At 34.5% G+C, this 22,154-nt stretch overlaps 1 protein-coding gene and 1 pseudogene across 8 annotated transcripts in view; both read right to left on the reverse strand.

Moving 5' to 3' along the window:
• The window catches only part of ZRANB3 (zinc finger RANBP2-type containing 3), a 295,604-nt gene that overhangs the window by 81,732 nt on the left and 191,718 nt on the right, over window positions 1–22,154 (reverse strand). The gene's annotated exons all lie outside the window — the stretch shown is intronic.
• On the reverse strand, window positions 634–1,150 carry LOC113920086 (annotated as a pseudogene).

Genomic DNA, 22,154 nt, shown 5'->3' on the forward strand with positions numbered 1-22,154 from the left:
AATACTATGTTTAATTATTTGAGCAAGTGCCAGATTGTTTTCCAAAGCAGCAGTACCAGTTTACATTCCCACCAGCACTGTTCAAGGATTCCAATTTTTCCAAAGCTTCACCAACACTTGTTATTTGACTTTTTGATTCCAGTCATACTGTTTGATTTGCATTTTCCTGATGTTCAATGATGACAAACATTTTTTTCATGTGCTTGTTGGCCATTTACGTATCATTTTTGGAGAAATGTCTATGCAAATCCTTTGCCCATTTTTGAATTGGGTCGTTTGTCTTTTTACTATTGAATTGTATGAGTTCTTTTTTTTTATCATAAAGTTTAATTATGGTTCAGAAAAAATTGAGTGAATAACTTTCTCTGAAAAAATATACTGACTCTGTGTAGACTGCAGTTATTTTGGGAGGGGGCTAGTAAGTTAAATTGCCCTATTTTCTAGTCTGAAAATCATAAAAAGTCCCATTTCCAGTCTGATTATAGAGATGCATGTGCCCAAAATGGCTGAGAATAAATACAACAAGAAAGGCAAAAGCTGCAAAACTAAAGGCATGTAACAGACTCTATGAAAACGTCTCAGAAATACACAAAGTGGCAACAAGGAAGGTCTGGATGGAATTTGAAGTTCTTTTCAGTCATCTTTGTCTTTTGCTCCATGTTTAAGGATGCGCGTGAACTCAATATAATTGAAATTTCCCTTTTTGTTGAAAGGCGCTTCTCTGTACAGCTCATCCACTTCCTCGTCTGCAAATCAATCTCCCATGGCTGTTAGCAGCTCTCTCAGGTAATCTTCCTGGATGGTGCCAGTTGCTTCTTCATCAAAGCAAGCTAAAGCATTTCTGATGACATCTTCCGGATCTGTACCATTTAACTTTTCACCAAACATAGTGAGAAACATGATAAAATTTATGGGCCCGGGAGCCTCATTCATCATGGCATCCAGACACTCATCAGTTGGATTTTCCCCTAGGGAGGGGAAAGCATATCATGCAAATCTTCCTTGTCAATGAAACCATCTCTGTTCTGATCATTTTGAAGGCTTCTTTGAATTCCTGAATCTGTGACTGGCCAAACATGGCAAACATGTTGGGTGTTGTGCACTGGGGGCGCTTCTTGGTAGTCTTGGTCTTTGCCCTTTTGCTCGACATGGTGGCGTTTAAATCCCTGCACAGCTGGGAGAATCTGAGCACTTTGGTAACCCCCTCACTGCCCTGGCTGCTACTATCACACCCTTCTACTCCCAGAGCCCTCTAAAACCAATACTTCCAGCCTCCGCTTAGCAAACCAACACCATTGTTGGAATTATATGAGTTCTTAACACATTCTAGACATGAGTCACTTATTAAACATACGCTTTCCCTATATTTTCTACCATTCTGTGGGTTGTCTTCATTTTCTTCATGGTGTCCTTTGAGGTACAAAAGTTATTAATCTTGATAAGGTTCAGTTTGTCTAGTTGGTATTTTGTTGCTCATGGTTTCAAAGTCATATTTAAGAATCCCTTGCCAAAACCAAGGAATAAATTTACCCCTATGCTTTCTTCTAATAGTTTTATAGTTTCTGGTTTTACATTTAGGTCTTTGATCCATTTTGAGTTGATTTTTGTATATGGAATGAGTTCAAAGTCCAATTTCATTCTTTTGCATATGGCTATCCCAGCACCATTTATTGAAAAGACTATTCTTTTCCCCATTCAATGGTCTTAGTTTCTTGTTAAAAATCAATTAACTGTATATGTATGAGTTTATTTCTGGGCTATTGATTCTCTTGTTGATCTAGATATTTATCCTTGTAACAATGTCCTGATTACATTGTCATGATTATCCTTTAATCAGCAGAGATACTGATAGACTCTTGAGTCTATAGAAAAGTTTGAGGAGTATTGCCACCTTAACAGTTTTGGGTCTTTTTGATAGATGAACATGGGATGTTTTCACAGTAATTTAGATCTTCTTAAATTTCTTTCAACATTTTGTAGCTTTCAGAGTATTAGTTTCACACATCTTTTGTTAAATTTATTCCTAAGTATTTTATTCTTTTTGATGCTATTGTCAACAGAATTAACTTAATTTTCAGATTGTTCATTGCAAGTGTGTAGAAATGCAATTGATTTTTGTACAATGATATTATATCTTGCAACAATGAAGAAATCATTTATTAGTTCTAATGATTTTTTAGTGAATTTCTTAGGATTTTCTATATACAAGGTCAAGGCATCTGAAAATAGAGATAGTTTTACTTCTTCCTTTCCAATCTTATTGCAATTATTATTTTATTTTCCTATCTAATTGTTCTGGCTAGTATTTCCAGTACAAATTGAATGGAAGTGACAAGAATAGATAACACTGTCTTAAGGAAAGCATTCAGTCTTTGACCATTAAGTATGGTGTTAGCTTTGGGTTATTTGTAAATAAATGCCCTTAATCTGGTTGAAAAAATGGTAATTATATTTTTGATAGTGAAAATTACCCTTACAATGTTTTTTCAGAAATCAAATACCTTCCACTGGCAGATAAAAACTGAGCTGATGTGATTCAAACTAATGATAAGAAGGATCTGAACTGAGACTGTAGCTGTGAGAAAGAGTACGGTACACATTCAAGAAAGGTTAAAGCAGTAGAGTCTATAGGATGTGATAAAGGACTGGATATCAACCTAAGACACAGGCAACAGTTAAGTTGACTTCTAGGTTTTAACGAACATATGATTGAATCTTAACCAACCAAGATTGAATCCATTGGATGAAGAGCAATTTTCAGGGATGAAGCACAGTTTTTAATATCCTGACTTTTATGTGCTGATGACATATAGATACACTGAAGATGCCTACTAGTTTAATACTGGATGTAGCAGTTTGGAAATCAGGAGAATAGAGTAAGTTGGAGATGTAGATACCACATGAATTTTAGAGTTAAAGCCAGGAGGGTGGTTGAAATTGGTCAGTGACAGAAAAAAAAATGAAAAGGAAAGATGGCCATTTTGTTTATCTTACCCTAGAAAATAGTTCTTTTATTTCCTGTATCAAACTTTTCTCCATATCACTGGCCTCTTTTAATATAATGAATTGGCATAGCACCACTGGAATTCATGAGTTCTAATGCATGCTGAGATTAAGGAGAGCAAAAAAACAGTTCTACAAAATCATTTTTAAAATACACTTATATTCAATAAAGATGCCACAAATATAGACAAATTATCAAAAAGATATACAGTAAACCAGTGATAGATAACAGTCACTTGTAAAAACTGTACATGTCAATTTATTTCATTTTTTTAAAGACTTTATTTATTTATTTGACAGAGAGAGAGAGAGAGATCACAGGCAGAGTGGCAGGCAGAGGGAGAGGGAGAAGCAGGCTCCCCGCTCAGCAGGGAGCCTGATGCGGGGCTCAATCCCAGGACCCTAGGATCATGACCTGAACCGAAGGCAGACGCTTAACTAACTGAGCCACCCAGGTGCCCCACAATTTGTTATTTCTTAAAGGCAGATTATTACTTACAAGAATAAGTGCATATATATGTTTAGCATTACACTATATGCATGTAAAATTTATATATATTTTATCAGGAAAATATGACTAATGATGACTATTTCTCCCCCATACTATAAACTCTTATGGTTTTAAAGTGTTCTTAAAAACTCAGCTGTCCTACACCAAGTATTCTATTATGCCTTATCAATTTTATGAGATTAGACAGTAGTCATAAAATTTCACTAAATAAGCAAGATTAGTTAACAGTTTCTCTTCCTAATAACTCATGCTCTCTCAATCTTCAACCCCATGAAGCTTATGAATATATACTCTTTTATTATCTCTTTGTTTCTATTAACTCTTTTGCCTGCTTATTTATTTCAAATGTTAAGTCCTAATATTATTTAATTTGTTTTAAATACTATTAGAAATAGATCCTAACAACATGTGATTTCATGTTAGGAAGAATGAGGCATATTGTTAAAAAACAAAACAAAACAAAAAAAACCTGACCAATCTTTCCTGACTAGGATCTATTTACCGTCTACTTTCATTGTAGCCACATGAACCTACTTTTGACTAGAAAGCTGCCTATAGCATTAAGCTGCTGTTTTTCAAATTTTAAAACTATATTTTTCAATAATATTTTTATTGAAATAATACATGCACAGGGCTTAAGAAAAAACAAAAACTTTCAAACAATTTTGATCAGTAAGTCCAGGTTTTGATATATCCTCAAACTCAAGATAAATAATATTCAGAGAACACAAAAAGCCACATCTGGGGACAAAGAAGATAAATGTCTCTTTAGCCTAGAAACAGAACAAAAATGTAAAGAAGAGAACAGGGTTGAAGACATCAATCTGTTTTAAGTCTAAGAGCAGGCAGTGAGATCCCAGAACCGGGGATATAGAGACAAAGTATTTTTCTGTACAGTTTTAATATACAATAAACTTTCCAAGAACCACATGTATGCTGTTAATTCCACAGAATACTGTATATTTTTTTTGTTTGAAATTTAACCCAGTTGCTTGCCAATTTGGAAAACTCATGCTGTTAACACCATGACTGTGGTAGCTGACTTGCAAACACACACAGATGTATTAGCTTACATTTCTAGAGCAAGTGTTCATAATGATTCTACACATATATCAAATTTCATTAATTAAATGATTCATACTTTTCTCCTTTAATATCTCTGATATTCACACATATGTATTAGTCTAGTCAGAGCAGTTTTTCTCTTAGTAGTGTGTAAAATAATAGTATATATTACAATCAAGGCAGTCTTGGATTCATAAATATATGTATTTTGCTCTTATTTTAAATTCGCTTCTAGTGTGGTCATTCCTACCTATTTACATCCTCAAGTACATATTATTTTATTATAGTTTGTATAATTTTTATTTCTCCTCTATGTTATACTGGGGTTTTATTAGTTCTTTTTGAACATACATGAAGACAGAGATTACTGTAACTATGAATTTTATTTCAGTATAATAACGGGAGCATTATATAGCATTTATTATAAAAAAGTGGACATTCCCTGTTCTCATTATGATCATTTATAGCTATTATGCAATTAATACATGAGACTAAGTTCTGAGGAAAAACAGTGTGTGTGTGTGTGTGTGTGTGTATTTCATGTACTTCAATCTTTAACACAAAGTAAATTTTAAAAAGCCCCCAAAGAGCAATAAAGACAGAAAAAAACCCCACATTTTAAGAAGATGAATGTATAAAATTTTCAATGCCATAAGCTATAAAACTACACATATTCTGAAGGTCAGTGTAAGGACATGCAAGATTACTTTGCTACAAAGATGCAAGAATGGTATAAACTTGTTGAATCAGTATGTTGTACACCTGAAACTAATGTAACATTGGTGTGTCAACTAAAAACAGAATGGTGACTCTCATCACCATAAATAAAATGTAAAGAAGTATTTTGTAAGATAAAAAAGACAATAAACGGAACTCATCAAGTCAAATTGTCTTCAGTGGAATAAATATATTCCAGGGTATGTTGGTAGCTATGAACTACACTATCTCCAACCATTCTAATCTCTCCTACATAATACTAAGATAAACTTACTAAAATGTAAATTATCTTGCTTAAAAACCTTCAACAGAAGACTTCTGGTTTCCAGTCCACCATGTCAAGAGCTTAGAAGTTACCACTCTATCCTAACAACAAGTAAAAATCTAAAAACTCTTCTAAGATTTGTCAGAGAAGTGAGGTCACGAAGTAAACCACTGCCCCCTGACCTGGAAAGACATACAGGCAGATACAGAAAATCACAATGGACCAGGGCAGAATCCATGGGCAAAAACTTCCATGGAAACCAGCGCCAGAAGAGGCAAATCTGAACTGTAATTGATGAATTGCTAGAGGTTCAGCGGGAGCACTCTGAGTTAAAAACTCTAGGGGGGTCCAGTTGCAGGGGGCCCCCGGACTTGCTTGAGTTTTACCTACAGGAGCTCTACTAGGTCCTTACAGTGAATATAAGAGAAAAGTCCTCTGATGCTTCTGGCATGGAGAAAAGGATCGATTTCGAGATATTTCAGACATTCTGTTTAATTAGGCCTGTATTTAAGAAAAAGTATTTTACTGGAGCTTAATCTGCTAGGATTTTATTGGAGCCTGACTGCTCTAGAAGAAGGGAAATACCCAACTCCAGTCCCCTCTAGCCATCCTTTCCCGACTAAGGGGGGAAAAGCCACCGAGAAGCACTGATTTATTTCACAGCCCAGGGTCAGGAGTTTAACACAAGATTGAGACCTATAGACGACAGAAGGCTTCCCCTCACTCTACAGCTTACACCACTACATTATTAGAAGCCATTTACTGAAGTTCTTTTCACTCAGTTAATCACATCCACCTTTCGACAAAAATAAATAAATAAATAAAAATTACAAGGCATCTTGAAAGGTAAAAACAGTCTGAAGAGACTGAACAAGCATCAGAATCAGAGTTATATATGGCAAGAATGCTAGAATTTTTAAAAAATATGATAAAAATGATAAAGGCATTGATGGGAAAATTAAACAAGCAAGAATAGATGTATAATATATACAGAGACATGGAAATTCTAAGAAAGAATAAAAGGGAAATGCTAAAGACCATAAACACTGTAACATAAATGAAGAATGTCTTTGATGGTCCCACTAACAGGCATGGCTGACAAGAGACTCTCTAAACTTCAGGGTATGGTAATAGAATATTTCCAAACTGAAAAACAAAAGGAAAAAAGACTGAAAAAAAACCATAAAAAAAATCCCCAAAACGTGTGGGAAAAACTATAAAAAGTGTAATGTACATGTAATTGGAATACTAGACAGATAAGAAAGAGAGACTGGGACAGAAGAAACATTTGAAATAATAATGACTGAGAATTTTTCTAATTAATGTCAAGATACCAAACACAGAACCAGAAAGTTCAGGGAACATCTACCAGGATAAATGCCCAAAATACCTTACCTAGGCATATCATATCCAAACTTTAGAAAATCAAAGAAAGTCAAAGGAAAAAAATATTGTGCCTACATAGGAGCAAAAGTAAGAATTATATACAACTTCACCTCAGAAGCCATTAAAACAAGAAGAGAGTGGAGAGAAATATTTAAAGTGTTGAAAGAAAAAACTCACCAATCTAGAATTCTGTACTCTGCGAAATGAGTTTTCTTTCTTTTTAATTTAATTTAATTTAATTAATTAATTAATTTGTTGGGGAGAGAGAGACTGAGAGAGCACGAGCGGGGGGAGGGGCAAAGGGAGAAGCAGGCTCCCCACTGAGCAAGGAGCCTGACGCAGGACTCCATCCCAGGACCCTGGGATGATGACTTGAGCCTAAGGCAGACGCTTAACTGATGAGCCACTAATGTGTCCCTCTGTGAAATTAGTTTTTAAAAGTCAAGGAGAAATTAAGACTTTCTCAAACAAACAAAAATTAAGGAAATTTGTTGCTAAAAGACTGGCTTTGCAAGAAATACTAAAAGAAGTTCTTTAGAGAGAAGGAACATGATATAGGTCAGAAAATCGGATGTATATAAGGAAGGGAAGAACACTACAGAATGAATAAGTGAAGGTAAAATAAAAACTTTTATTTTTCTTATTCTTAATTATCTAACAAATAACAGTTTGCTCAAAATAATAATAGCAACAATGTATGACATCATATTCTTTCTAACTATGCTTATAATAAGTAAAATGAATGACAGCGATCTATCTATGTTTATTCATAAGTAAAATGAATGACAGCAATGATACAAGGGATTGCAGGGAGGAATCAGGATTATTTTGATATTATAAGGTACCTGCACTACCACTGAAGTAGTATAGTGTTATTGACCATGGTTTGGCAATGACATTTGAGATACAATACCAAAGGCACAATCTATGAAAGAAATAATTTGATGAGTGGGACTTCATTAAAATAAAAATATTCTGCTTTATGAAAGACAATATCAAGAGAATGAAAAGATAAGCCACAGTTTGGGAAAATATTTGCAAAAGATATATCTAGGAAGAACTATTTTCCAAAATATAAAAACAATTCTTAAAACAGTAAGAAAAATGAACAACCTGATTTAAAAAAAAAGGCAAAAGATTTAAACAGGCATCTCACCAAAGAAGATATACAGATTCCAAGAAAGCATACGAAATTATGTACATCATAAATCATTAGGGAATTGTAACATAACACAATGAGATACCCATATATACCTATTAGAATGGCTTATGTCTTAAACATTAACAATACCAAATGCTGACAAGGATGTGGAACAACAAGAAATCTCATTTATTGATAGAGGAAATGTAAAATGGTAGAGCCACTTTGGAAGATTGTCAGTTTCTTACAAAACTAAATATAGTCTTACCATACATACAGCAGTTATGCTCCTTGGTATTTACCCGAAGGATTTGAGAACTCACATCTAAACAATAAACTGCACATGAATGCTTACAGCAAACTGCCAAAACTTGGAAGGAACCAAGATATTCTTCAGCAGGTGAATGGGTAAGCAGTGGTAATATCCCAGGAGTGGAATATTATTAGGCACTAAAGAAGAATGAACCATGAAAAGACATGGAGGAAACTTAAATGCATATTACTAAGTCAAAGAAGCCAATCTGAAAAAGCTATATACTATGTGATTCCAACTAATAAATAGTCTCAAAAAGGAAAAACTATGGAAACAAAAAGATAAATGGTTGCCAGAAGTTACAGAGGAAGGAGGGATGAATAGGCAAAGCATAGAAAAATTTTAAGGCAGTAAAACTATTCCATATGCTACTACAATAGTAGATAAATGCTTTATACTTTTGTCAAAACCCATAGAATGTATAATACCAAGAGTGAACTGAAATGTAAACTATGGACACAATGATGTGTCAATGAAGGTTCACTGACTATAACAAATGTACCACTGTGGTGCAGAATTTCATAGTGAGGGAGGTTTTACATTTGTGAGGACAGCGGGTACATGGAAACTCCCTGTATTTTCCACTCGGTTTTGCTGTGAACCCACATTTGCTCTCAAAAACTAGTTTAATTTAAAAAAAGTGGTGAGGGAGGGTTGCATATATCAGTCTCTGCCCTCCATATTCCCCAAATTCCCTTCCCAAAGCCCACTGAGTCTATGGATCTTCTTAGCTAAGAGTGCCTATGCTGATGTCAGATTGCTTAGGATCTTGAGCTGAAGGCCTTTTTAAGTGCCCAAGGCCCAAGAATTTAAAATCCTATTTTAAAAATAGGAGAAATAGGGGCACCTGGGTAGCTCAGTAGGTTAAGTGTCTGCCTCCGGCTCAGGTCATGATTCTGGGATCCAGAGATTGAGCCCTGCTTTGGGCTCCCTGCTCAGTGGGGAGTCTCCTTCTCCCTCTCCCTTTACCCCTTCCTCCACTCATGCTCTCTCTGTCTCTCTTAAATAAAAATCTTTAAAAAACATATAAAAATAGGAGAAATAAAGTAAAAAAAAAATCCCTCCAAATTATTAGCTCCAAATGTCAATAACATCAATTCCAATGATAATAGTGTAATCAGGTGTACTCTATGAAGTAATTCATTATACCCTCACAACTCTGTAAGATAGGTAAAGTACCAGTGTCATCTCTATTTTATGAACAAGGAAACAGTATGGAAAGGTTGAAGAATTTGTCCAAGCTCTCAAAGATGGTAACAGCAGTACTAGGATAAAAGCTTGGCAGTTAGAACCCGAAGTCCTGCTTGAATAAAACCCATCTTTGATATAATAATATGAAAATCATATTTAATATGGAACTTGGGATTATTTTGCTATGCCTGAGTTCATTTATGTGTGTGTTTTGGAGGGAAAGGTGTACAAAAGCCAGGAGATTCCAAGACTAGGAAGAATTCCTGATTTCAGGTCAGGTCTTGCCCTTTTCTTTCCTAACTCTCAATTTCCAAAATGTATGAAACAGGAAGGTCCTCTATTTCAGACAAATGATTGAATAAAATGCAGGTTGTACCAAATATGGACTATTAAGCAACTGTTCATAAGAACCAAGCATGGGTTGGAGAGAATAGGAGAAGAATTTTGCAAATCATATTTCCAATATGGGATTAATATCCAAAATACATAAAGAACTCATATAACCTAACAACAACAAAACCTGGTTTAAAAATGGGCAGAGGATCTAAGCAGACATTTTTCCAAAGAAGACATACAGATGGCCAAAAGGCACATGAAATGATGTTCACCATCACTAATTATTAGGGAAATTCAGATCAAAACCACGATGAGATAGCATCTCATACCTTTGGTATGGTTATTATCACAAAGACCAGAAATAGTACGTGTTAAAGAGAATGCAGAGAAAAGAGAACCCTCACACTCTGTTGGTGGGAATGTATACTGGTGTAGCTACTACAGGATACAGTATGGAGATTCCTCAAAAAATTAAGACTAGAACCACCATATTATCTAGCTATTCTACTTCTGGGTATTTATGTAAAGAATACTAAAATGCTGATTCAAAAAGATATATACACTTCTATGTTCACTGCAGCATTATTTACAATAGCTGAGAAATGGCTATGTCCACTGATGGAAGAATGGATAAAGATGTGGTACACACACACACACACACACAATGGAATACTACTCAGCCACAAAAAATAATGAAACCTTGCCATTTGTGACAACATGGATTGATTTTCAAGGTATTATGCTAAGTGAAATAAGTCACATAGAAAAGGGCCATGGCAGGTGGGAAAAATGGGTGAAGGGGATCAATTGTATGGTGATGGATGGTAGCAAGACTTTTTGTGGTGATCCCTGTATAAAGATGTTTAATATAATACTGTACACTTGAAACTTACCTAATGTTATATACCAATTTTACCTTTTTAAAATATTTCCACATCTCCAAATCCAAGAAAATAACACATTTTTATTAATTAACCACTGGACACATATTTATAATGCCTTTTCTACATTTTCTACTGCTTATACTTTGATTGCCTCTTCACAGGACAACTTTATATTATTTTTTACAAAGAAATAGGATAATTTAGACTTGAACCAAGCATGGATGATCAAATTCTGTTTTTTATCTTTCTTACTTTTCAGAAGTTTCTTTCAGGCTTGTAACTTATTATCAGCATGTTGTATAAAATTACTTTTGAATTGTCAAATTTGAAAAATCTTCTATCAAGTTTCTGCCATAATCAGATCTATGAATTCGAAGAATTATTCACAGATTAATCCTCTGGCCCTGTACATTTCAATTTTGCTTCTCCATGATTCATATCCTTCCAGCACCAGGTACCAAGGACAAGTTCACAAAGCAGTACATCTGCCATCTCTGCTTTAGGAGTATTCCTGAAAGCCATTCCCTCATTGAGTTGACTATCAAAAACCTAACTATACATGGAAATTACTGAGAACTACAAAAATATAGCCCACTAAACTCAAACTAAATGTACCTTCAATATACTTTCCTCTTACCCTGATCCCCAAAGTGCTTGCTGATACTCCAATACCAGCACACAATACAAATACCCATATAATATATAGATATTACATTATACACACACACACTCCAAAACTGAACTAGAAGGAGATCTTTCAATCTATTAATATTAAAATAGCCTACTTCTATAAATATGACAGGGACACAAGACCTGGTGTAAGTTGCCAAAGCCCTTCCTAGAGCCTTGAAATGGGCTTATATAAATGGGGGATTCTGTAAGGTTCATCAGTTTTAGGGCAAAGAAAGAAAATTATACAAGTTTGTAAGTGCAATAGCAAAGAGGTAAGGTATATAGATGAAAGAGGAAAGGTATAAGTAAATAATAAAAAAATATTTTTTAAAGGACAAAATAGCAGCAGAATGGTTTAAGGTGTAATTAAACATAAAGGAAACTCAATTCCTAACAACCTAAAATTAACAACAACAAAATTTCTAATGTCTCTACACAAGTTATGAAACATGAATCTTAAAAACTACTTTGAGATTAACATAGCCATTTTCTTATGCAGATTGTTTACAGAGTAAAATTTCATTTTTCCCTAAGTAAGAATAAATACAAACTTATTTTTCTTTCTGATAATATATAAATTTAAAAAGGCATTTCTCAATAGGCACAAATTACTAGCTCATGATGGTGAAATAGGAAGTTTATGGCCAAGAACACGCATGCTTATCTTTGTTCCTAGAAACACACACTCAGACACATGAACACATAAAAGCACACATACAGAGTTAACAGTGGAACTTGGAAATTACCCTCTGATTTTTTTCTTTTTTAATGTAAGTTCCTTTATGTCCCTTAATAGAAATGTTTCTTTAACCCCCACCTCCTGGGAAAAACTAATCTGTTTCTGCCCCTAAAGTTTTGCACATTCCAAAATGGTATATAATCATACAGTGTGTAGCCTTTTAAATCTGATTTCTTTCACTTACCATACGCATTTGAAATTCATCTATGTTGTTGTATGTATTTGTAGTTAATTTCTTTTCTGATGTGTAATATATTCCACTGTATGGATATATCATGACTTGTTTATATATTCACCAGTTGAAGACATCTGGATTGTTTCAAGTTTTAGGTGACTATAAAAAGCTGCTGTAAACATTTTGCATAGAGATTTTTGGGTGAACATATGTTTTCATTTATCTTGACTAAACACCCAAATTGGGATCCTTGAGTTGTACGGTAGGGATATGTTTAAGTTCATAAGAAATTGGCATGATGTTTTCCAAAGTTCCTATACCGTTTGCATTCCCACGAGCAATATATATAAGTCCCACTGTTCAGCATTGTTGCCATCATTTGGTATTATCAGTGTGTAAAATATTACCTATTCTAATGCATGTGGACTGGTATCTCTCTGCGGTTTCAACTACCAACTGTCTAATATCTAATATGTTGAGCATCTTTTGAAGTGCTTATATGAATTCCCTGTATCTTCTTACATGAAGTGCCTCACGTAATGATTTAACATTTTTTGTTTTATTATTGAGTTTTGAGAGATTTGATATACTCTTATAAATTTTGTACATTTTAAAATGTGTATATATATATATATAAACATAGATTGTTTATCAAATATGTGCTTTACAAATATTTTTCTTAGCCTGTGGCTTGTCCATTCATTCTCTTAATGTTGTTTTTAGAAAAGATTTTTTCAGTTTTAAAGAAGTAAAATCCATCACGTTTGTCTTTTATAATTCATGTGTTTTATATCCTATATAATAAAAAGTATTTGCATAACCTAAGGTCACAAAGATTTTCTCCTTTATTTCCTTCGAGGAATTTTAAGTTTAGAATTCATTTTTAATTGATTTTAATTACACATAACATAAAATTCGTCATTTTAATCATTTCTAAGTGTACAGTTCAGCAGTATCAAATAACTCATAAAAGTGTATAACCCTACTACCATTAATCTCCATAACTCTTTTTATCTTATAAAACTGAAACTCTGTATCCAATAAACAATAACTCCTCATTCACCAATACTTTCAGGCCCTGGCAATCTCCATTCAACTTTACCTCCCTAAGATTTGACTACTCTAAGTACCTCATATAAGAGGAATCATATGGTATTTGTCTTTTGGAGACTGGCTTATTACATTCAGCATAATGTCCTCAAGGTTCATCCATGTTGCAACGTATGTCAGAATTTCCTTTCTTCTTAAGGTTGAACACTATTGCAAAATGTGTATAAACCACATTTTGCTTATCTAGTCATCCACTAAAGGACACAGGGGTTGATTCCACATTTTCACTACTGTGAATAATGCTGTTATGAATCAGGTGTACAAATAATTTCATCAAGACCCTGCTTTCAGTTCTTTGGAATATATCCCAGAAGTAAAATTGCTGGATCATATGGTAATTCAGCCCACTGACTTCTGCCCTCCAAAGTTTCTGATAATATATCTGCTGAAAATCTTTTTGAGGATCTCTTATATGGGAGGAGTTGTTTATCACTTGCTGCTTTCAAGATTTTCTTCGTCTTTAGAATCTTTGATTATACTATATTTCCGTGTTGGTCTCTATGAGTTCATCTTTCTTGGAGTTCATTAAGCTTTTAGATGTATATAATCATGTCTCATCAAATTTGGAATGTCTTCAGTCACCTTCTTTCTTCAAATATTCTCTCAGCCCCTTTTTTTCTCTCTTCTTCTGGGACTTCTACAATGTACATATTTATCTATTTGATGGTTCAATCAGGTCCCTTAGGTTCTGTTCATGTTTCTTCATACTTTTTTCTTTCTGTTCCTCAGACTCAAAAATTTCTGTTGCCCTATCTTCAAGGTCTTTGATTCTTAACTTCTCCCTGCTCAGATCTGTCTCTGAAATCCTAAATTAAGTTTTCATTTCAGTTCTTACACTTTTCAGCTCCAGAATTTCTTTTTGGTCTCTTTTTTTAGGTTAGGTTTTCTACCTCTTTATTTTTTGTTCAAATATCATTTTCTTGACTTTTTCCACATCTTCTTTAGTTTTTTGAGTATGTTTAAGGAAGTTGTTTTACTCTTTGTCTAGATGTGTCATTAGGTCTTTTTCAGGGACTCTTTCTGTTGACTTATTTTTGTCCTTTCAATGGGTCACACTTTACTGTTGCTTTATATCCATTATGATTTTTTTGTTGAAAACTAAATGTTCAAATCTAATAATGTGGTAACTATATAAATCAGATTCTCCCCCTCTTCCGTGTTCTACTGTGGTTTTGTTGTTGTTGTTGTTATTCCTTTTGATTAATTATTCATTTATTTTTTTAACTTTTGTAAGCTGTCTCTGTGCCAAGGATAAGCCTGAGGTATAAACTTGAGGTCTTCTCCATTCTCTTCTGACCTGTTCCTTTCCCTGGGCATGCACAGTCACTTTCAAATTTAACCCATATATATAGTTGTGTGTGGATGTTTTAATCTTTAGTGACTGGTTCCCAAAAGGAGAAAAAAAAAAAAACTGGGGAATAGCACCAGCCCCTTAAATCCTCTAGAAGTCACTTTAGCCAAAAGTTCCGGGGGGGGGGGGGGCTTGCAATGGGGATAGGTGCAACAACAATGGATGCTCCCACTTCATCTGCACTTTATGATGAGAAGCAGCAATCAGTTATCAGAAAAGAGATCTCTGATATTTGGAAAACGTGGTCATTTTTGCCCATCCTGGCTCCCACCAAGTTGTGTGCAACTTGCTCTAAGAAGGTCAATGAAGCTGTCATGAAGCTATAGGTGGAGGATGGTAACTATTACTTTGGTAAGAGCTGGAATTAACTGAAATTAACCACAATTTACTGTCCAGGCCTTCCCCTCGAAGTTGCAAATCTTCAGTATACTCCAGAGTTCCAAAATTGTGGTATCAAAGATTCTGCGAGTGCCAACTGCTGTCTAGATGGGAAGACAGGGGGCACCTGGGTGGCTCAGTCGTGAAATGCCTTTGGCTCAGGTCATGATCCCAGAGTCCTGGGATCAAGCCCCACATCGGGCTCCCTGTTCCGCGGGGGAGAAGCTCACCTGCTTCTCCCTTTCCCACTCCCCCTGCTTGTGTTCCCTCTCTCTGTCAAATAAATAAATAAAATCTTTAAAAAAAATTGATGGGAAGACAGATTCCTGATGATTCCTACTCTGACATCTTCCCAGCATCCTCTATCATTCATTTCAGTTAAATTTTACATATGGTGTGAGATATGAATTGAGCTGCTGTTTCAGCTTTTCTTCTCTGTCTCTTTGTTTCTGCTTATGGATATTTAATTATTCCAGGAACATTTGGTGAAAAGACACCTTTCCACATAGAACTGCCTTGCATCTTTCTAAAAAATCAGTTGACCATAGAGTTTCCTAATTGGTGAACATATGGGAGATGTGGGGGAGAGTGGAGTGACTAGAGAGGGCATGGAATCTCCACTCTCCTTCCCCATACCTTGCCCTATGCATCTTACCTGGCTGTTCCTGAGCATTGAGGACAAAACTGGAATTTCTGGCAAGACCAAGGAGGACCAGGAAAGAAAATTAATGACAAAAGGGTTAGAGGCCCAGAGCTGAATATGAATACTTAAGACTCCATGCCTCCTGACCAGACCCTGACATCTGCCCTGAAGGTGTTAGGTCAACCTCACAATATCAACCCTGATGTGGATGACCAATCCTAGCAAAAAATTTTAAAAGGCCTAGAAGGAAACAATTCATGGAAAGAAACAAATTTAACAAAATCTGGCAATAGAAAGTAAGGACGAGCAGAATGTAAGATTTAATGTGCAACCTTCAGTTCATCATCTTTTTTCATGTGTTCCACAAAGATGCTCCATTAAAAAAAAAAAAAAAAAAACATTGTGTATCCCCCAAGAAATAGCCTATGAAGTGTTAATGAGAAAATTCCTTCTCCCCAGAACTTACTCGTAGGACAACTTAATTCTGAATAAATCGGACCATAAAAGCAAATCAGGACCCATGTTACCACAGAAAGGATAATCTGAGATAATCCAGATGACTCTCATGAGACAGCAAATGGTTTTCAATATCTAGAAAAAATGTTCTATTCTTGCAAACAGGGCTCAAAAGACATAGTATAGAAGAGTTCAAATTATCAGCTAACTAAGGGAAGAGCTAAGGTTGTAAAAAGGAGTGACAGTGGTAAAAAAAAGAGAAAAATAGGTAAACAGAAAAGAGGAGATGAAGTAGAGACACCAAAACTGAAATCAAAATCCTGGCTGAAGGTAGGATGCATGGTGTAGTAACAAGGTCCTGGGAGTGTAAGTCAGATGATCAATGTTTGAATTTTGAGTTCTGCACCTCTTAGTTACATAATGTTGAACCCATTACTTAATCTTTTAATCCTCACTATTCCCATCTGTAAAATGGGAAAATAAGACCTTTTTCAAAGGACTATGGAAAGAATATGAATGTATGTGAATAAAACGTACAAACATATCATTAAAATCAATTTGCCATATATGTATGGGTCTATTTCTAGATTCTCTGTCCTCCACTGATCTGCATGTCTCCACTCTGTTGATGATTATACACAAAAATAGTGTGAGTCTCCAACTTTGTTCTTTTTCAAAGATGTGATGCCTATCCTTGGCCTTTGCATATAAATTTGATTCAAAATGCAAATTTCTACAAAAATCCTTCTGAAAATTTGATTATTATTGAATTGAATCAATAGAACAATTTGAGAAGAATGGTCTTTCAAAAATTGTGGCTCTTCTAGTCCATGAACATAGTATTCTATTTCATTTATTTGGATCTTCTTTTATTTTTTCTTTAATGTTTTGTAGTTTTTGTAGTTCAACTTTATAAAAAACAACCAAACTGTTTTTTATAAAGACGGCTGTAGCATTTTGCTTTTCCACTACAATATATGAAAATTTAACACTAAAAATTTTGACAAATGATAGAAATGGGAGAAATAAAGAAAACTCTATTCTTACATTAAATAATGATACACCACAAGTATAATCCAATGTGTAATTCTGACTGTATCAACTAAGAAGAATATACAGATTAGAAAGGAGAACCAATCTCATATAAACAACAGCAGTTTTTCCTGAACATCTTCAAGTAATTTTAAACACATGTAAAGCAATTTGTCATGTTATATGCAACTGATGAATTACTGAACTCTACATCTGAACCTGATACACTATATTTTAACTGATTGAATTTAAATAAAATAAGTAAAATAAAATAAAAGTCAATAAGAATAAAAAAAAAACACACACCAGAAAAAGAAAGTAAGAGTGGGGAAGATCTATTATGGGAATATAGACTGAAAAATTGGAAATATTCAAGTAAAAAGACAAAGGCTAGGAGAGTTTATAGAGTTGATAAAGAATAACAGACTGGATAAATAGAAACAAACTTGTTCCACAAATCCTGAAATATTAAGTTGCTCTGAAACTCAAGGAAGGTATCATCATGAAAAGAGCAGAAGGTACATAAGAAAGTAAGTAATCAAGCTAAAAGGAATCATCAAATTGTAATTTTTTTTCCACTCTAACCATGGTCAGTTGATGGGATGAAAGACATGGACAATGGAAATATGAAGAATTTATTTCTTGAATCCAGTCAGACAGTTGGCTGTGGGGATGTTTGCCATTCAATGAATTGACTTTTGAGATAAAGAAACTTTGGGAAGTCCAGTATTCTGAGACACAATGTACTGCCCAGAAGACCTTATGCTTATCAGTGGACACCTGAGTGCTCTAAACTTTAAAATGTGGGAAAAAGTAAGAAACTGCTGTTTCATTTAAAGAAATAAAGAATTCAGATGCAGCTGAGCCATGTGTATGGGACAGATGGCTTCTCAGGAGTACACTTATCTCCTGTTAGGAAAGTTCTTTGAACTCTGTAACATAGCATATTCTGAGCACTAGGAACCAATTCAGTGAAAAGAAATTCAAATGTGTGTAAGAAACTCATATAGATGGAAATAATGTTTTATGTTTCTTTAGCAAAGCAAATATTAAGATGTATTTGATAGTGATCAGGACCAAAAGAAGCTGATTTAACTGAAACGAACTATTCACGTAAACAAAGCATACCTGTATCTCAATTACAGAGATAAGTAAACATGAATCCAAGAACTATTTTTCTAGCTATTTAGATACATTTGGGAGCAAGTTAAAAATTCATCCAGATCTAGGAAAACATATTACTTCATGAAATATCTCAAAGTTATATTGTGACTTTGCAGCTCTTATGAAAACCTGAGTTAGGATTGCGAATATCCTAAGTGTAAGCTTAATGGCAAAGACCATGTCTTTGTATTCCTGGCACCTAGTATGATGCCTGACATATAATAAGTAGTTTATGAATTAATGAACAAATGGATGAGGTGACTAATGAATACACCCCAGAGTTCTTGAGAAAAGAAATACCCGAGGAAGCAAAAACTAAAGCAATAGCTGGAGTTTGCAGAGGGACATAAAATTAAGCATAGAAAATTAATCATATTTATCAATTATTTCTATGGAAAACCTTCCAACATGAGAAGAAATGAATTTAAAAGCTATTAAATAATAAGACCAAAGAGAACGAGAGAAGAAATAGTGGATAAGCAATTTCAAAAAATCATAGTAAAGAGAAGGTATGTAGAGGCGATATTCTGGTTAAAACTCTTAACTATAAGGAACAAACTAGGGTTGCTAGAGGGAAAGTGGGTGGGGTGGATGGGATAACTGGGTGATGGGCATTAAGGAGGGCACTTGATGTAATGAGCACTGGGTGTTATGTACAACTTATGAATCACTAAATTCTACCCCTGAAACTAATAATACACTATATGTTAACTAACTTGAATTTAAATAAAATCTTAAAAAAAAAACCATGGTGAGTAAACACATACATTTATCCTCAATCAAAATGAATATAAAGCAATATGAATGTGTTAACTCACCAGGACAAACTCACCAGGACAAAGATAATGGAAAACAAAAACAAGAACAGAAACACCAAAAACCACAATAGGCAACAATATGAACACATTCTAGAAGCAAAAAACAAAAGAAAAAAGAAAAAAACAACTGAAGAAGCTAACAAAATCAAGAAAGCTAAATACTAACAACTAAAAGAGGACTGTCCATAAACTCCTGGAATGTCTCAGAAACTAAAAGCATCAGGTACCTTAGAAGGTGGAAGTATGACATGGTAGCTAAAACCAGGGACACTGTTTTAAAGTTTGTATAAGGAATGGTTAAATGCCCAGATTCTCTAGTCATTCTGATGTCATCATGTTACTATCCCACCCCCACAAGACTATGATTTTATTCTATAAAGAAAGTGAACTAGTGTTCAAACCTTAAAGATTAAGAATAGTCTTTGGGGGGGGGATGGTATCATATGGAAGCAAGACAGATTGAGAAAAGTCTACATATTGAGAATTGACATTATTCTGCTTCTTTTGTTTATGCCACAAAGATGGTAGCTATGTTTAAACATCCACATACAGCACGAGAATGGAGGATACCTTTTTCTCTTAAAAATTTTAAAAGGTCACAAAGAAGACATACAAATGGCTAACAGACACATGAAAAAATGCTCAACATCACTCAGCATCAGGGAAATACAAGTCAAAACCATAATGAGATACTGCCTCACACCAGTCAGAATGGCTAAAATTAACAACACAGGAAACAACAGATGTTGGTGAGGATGCAGAGAAAGGGGAAACCTCTTAACACTGCTGGTGGGAATGCAAACTGGTGCAGACACTCTGGAGAACAGTATGGAGGTTCCTCAAAAAGTTAAAATCAGAACTACCCTATGACCCAGCAATTGCACTACTAGGTATTTATCAAAGGATACAAAAATAGTGATTCAAAGGGGCACATGCACCACATGTTTATAGCAGCAATGTCCACAACAGCCAAAACATGGAAAGAACCTAGATGTCCATTGACAGATGAATGGGTGAAGATGTGGTATATATATATATATATATATATATATATATATATATATACACACACACACACACACACACAAATGGAATATTACTCAACCATCAAAAAAAATGAAATCTTGCCATTCACAATGATGTGGATGGAACTAGAGGGTATTATGCTAAGCAAAATAAGTCAGAGAAAGACAAATACCGTATGATTTCACTGATATGTGTAATTTAAGAAACAAAACATATGAGCATGGGGAAGGGAAGGAAACATAAGATAAAAACAGAGAGGGAGGCAAACCATAGCAGACTCTAACTCTAGGAAACAAACAGGGTTGCTGGAGAGAGGGTAGAGAGGGGTATGGGATAGTTGGGTGATGGGCATTAAGGAGGGCACTTAATGTAATGAGCACTGGGTGTTTTATGCAACTGATGAATCACTAAATTCTACCCATGAAACTAATAATACCCTATATATTAACTAAATTGAATTTAAATAAATTTTTTAATTTTTATTTTTTTAAGATTTTGTAACATTTTTATTTAAAAAAATTTTTTTAACATATAATGTATTATTCATTTCAGGGGTACAGATCTGTGATTCATCAGTCTTACACAATTCACAGCACTCACCATAGTACTTACCTTCCCCAATGTCCATCACCCAGCCACCCCATCCCTCCCACCCTCCTAAAAAAAAATTTTTTTTTTAAATTTTGAGAAGTCACAAAAAGACCTCCATATATTAACATTTAGGGGTTTACCAGGGAAAAGCCCATACTTTTCCAGTCAAAAAACTTTTCTAATCAACTTTTTAAATTTTCAACCTTTAAAACATGAATGGACATTCACAGATCAATAGGCATTGAAGAAAAGCATCCAATATGAACAACAGAGATGAAAACAAAATGAAAAGAAATTCAGAGTAAACATACAATGCAGCAAATAGAAGAAAATTAAGAAAAATAAATAAAATGATAACAAAAACCTGAGCAGCAACAAGCATCCCAAAACAACAAGCATCCCCAAACACAGGAGGCTATGAAAGAAAGAAAGAAAAGTGACTAAGTGTATAAAGAGTAAAAAATAAATAAATAAAATTTTATAACATTTTATCAATTTTCTTTAGTTATATACAAAAATGCAACAAATGACCTGGGTGATAAAGGAAGAAATGTCCCAAAAAGTAAAACAAAAACATCAGAAAGTCAATTAAGTAAATAATAGAAGTTCCAGAAAGATATGTTGAAGGAAAGGAGAAAGAAAGTTAAAAATGAGTAATTTCCAGACATAAGCACTCAAATTACTAGGTTGAAAGAGAATACCTACTGTTTATCAATAGAATAAAAAAAAACTAAACAAAGGCTTATTTTCATAAAATTAAAGATTAACCACATTAACCACAAGCTCAGAAGCTTCCAGAATGGGGATACATATAAATATATATGAGACATGCAAAAGATCAAAATGAGAATGGAGTTGTGATTTTTTTTTTTTTTTAAGATCCATTCCTTTATTTGAGAGAGAGAGAGAACACGTGATGGGGAGGGTCGGGAGGGGTAGAGGGAGAGGAAGACAAGCAGACTGCCCAATGAACAGGAAGCTGGATGCAGGGTTCAATCCCAGGACCCTGAGATCATGACCTAAGCCAAAATCAAGAGTAAGATGCTTAACCAACTGAGCCACCCAGGCGCCCCAGATTGGCTTTAAATATTGGGCGGTTGCCTAAGCAACTGATACTCATTTACAACCTCTATAGCTAAAACCACCTAGGCTAAAACCACCTCAACAGCTAAAACCATGACTGAGCC

This window comes from Zalophus californianus, chromosome 3 (genome assembly GCF_009762305.2).
Source record: "Zalophus californianus isolate mZalCal1 chromosome 3, mZalCal1.pri.v2, whole genome shotgun sequence".
NCBI lineage: Eukaryota > Metazoa > Chordata > Mammalia > Carnivora > Otariidae > Zalophus > Zalophus californianus.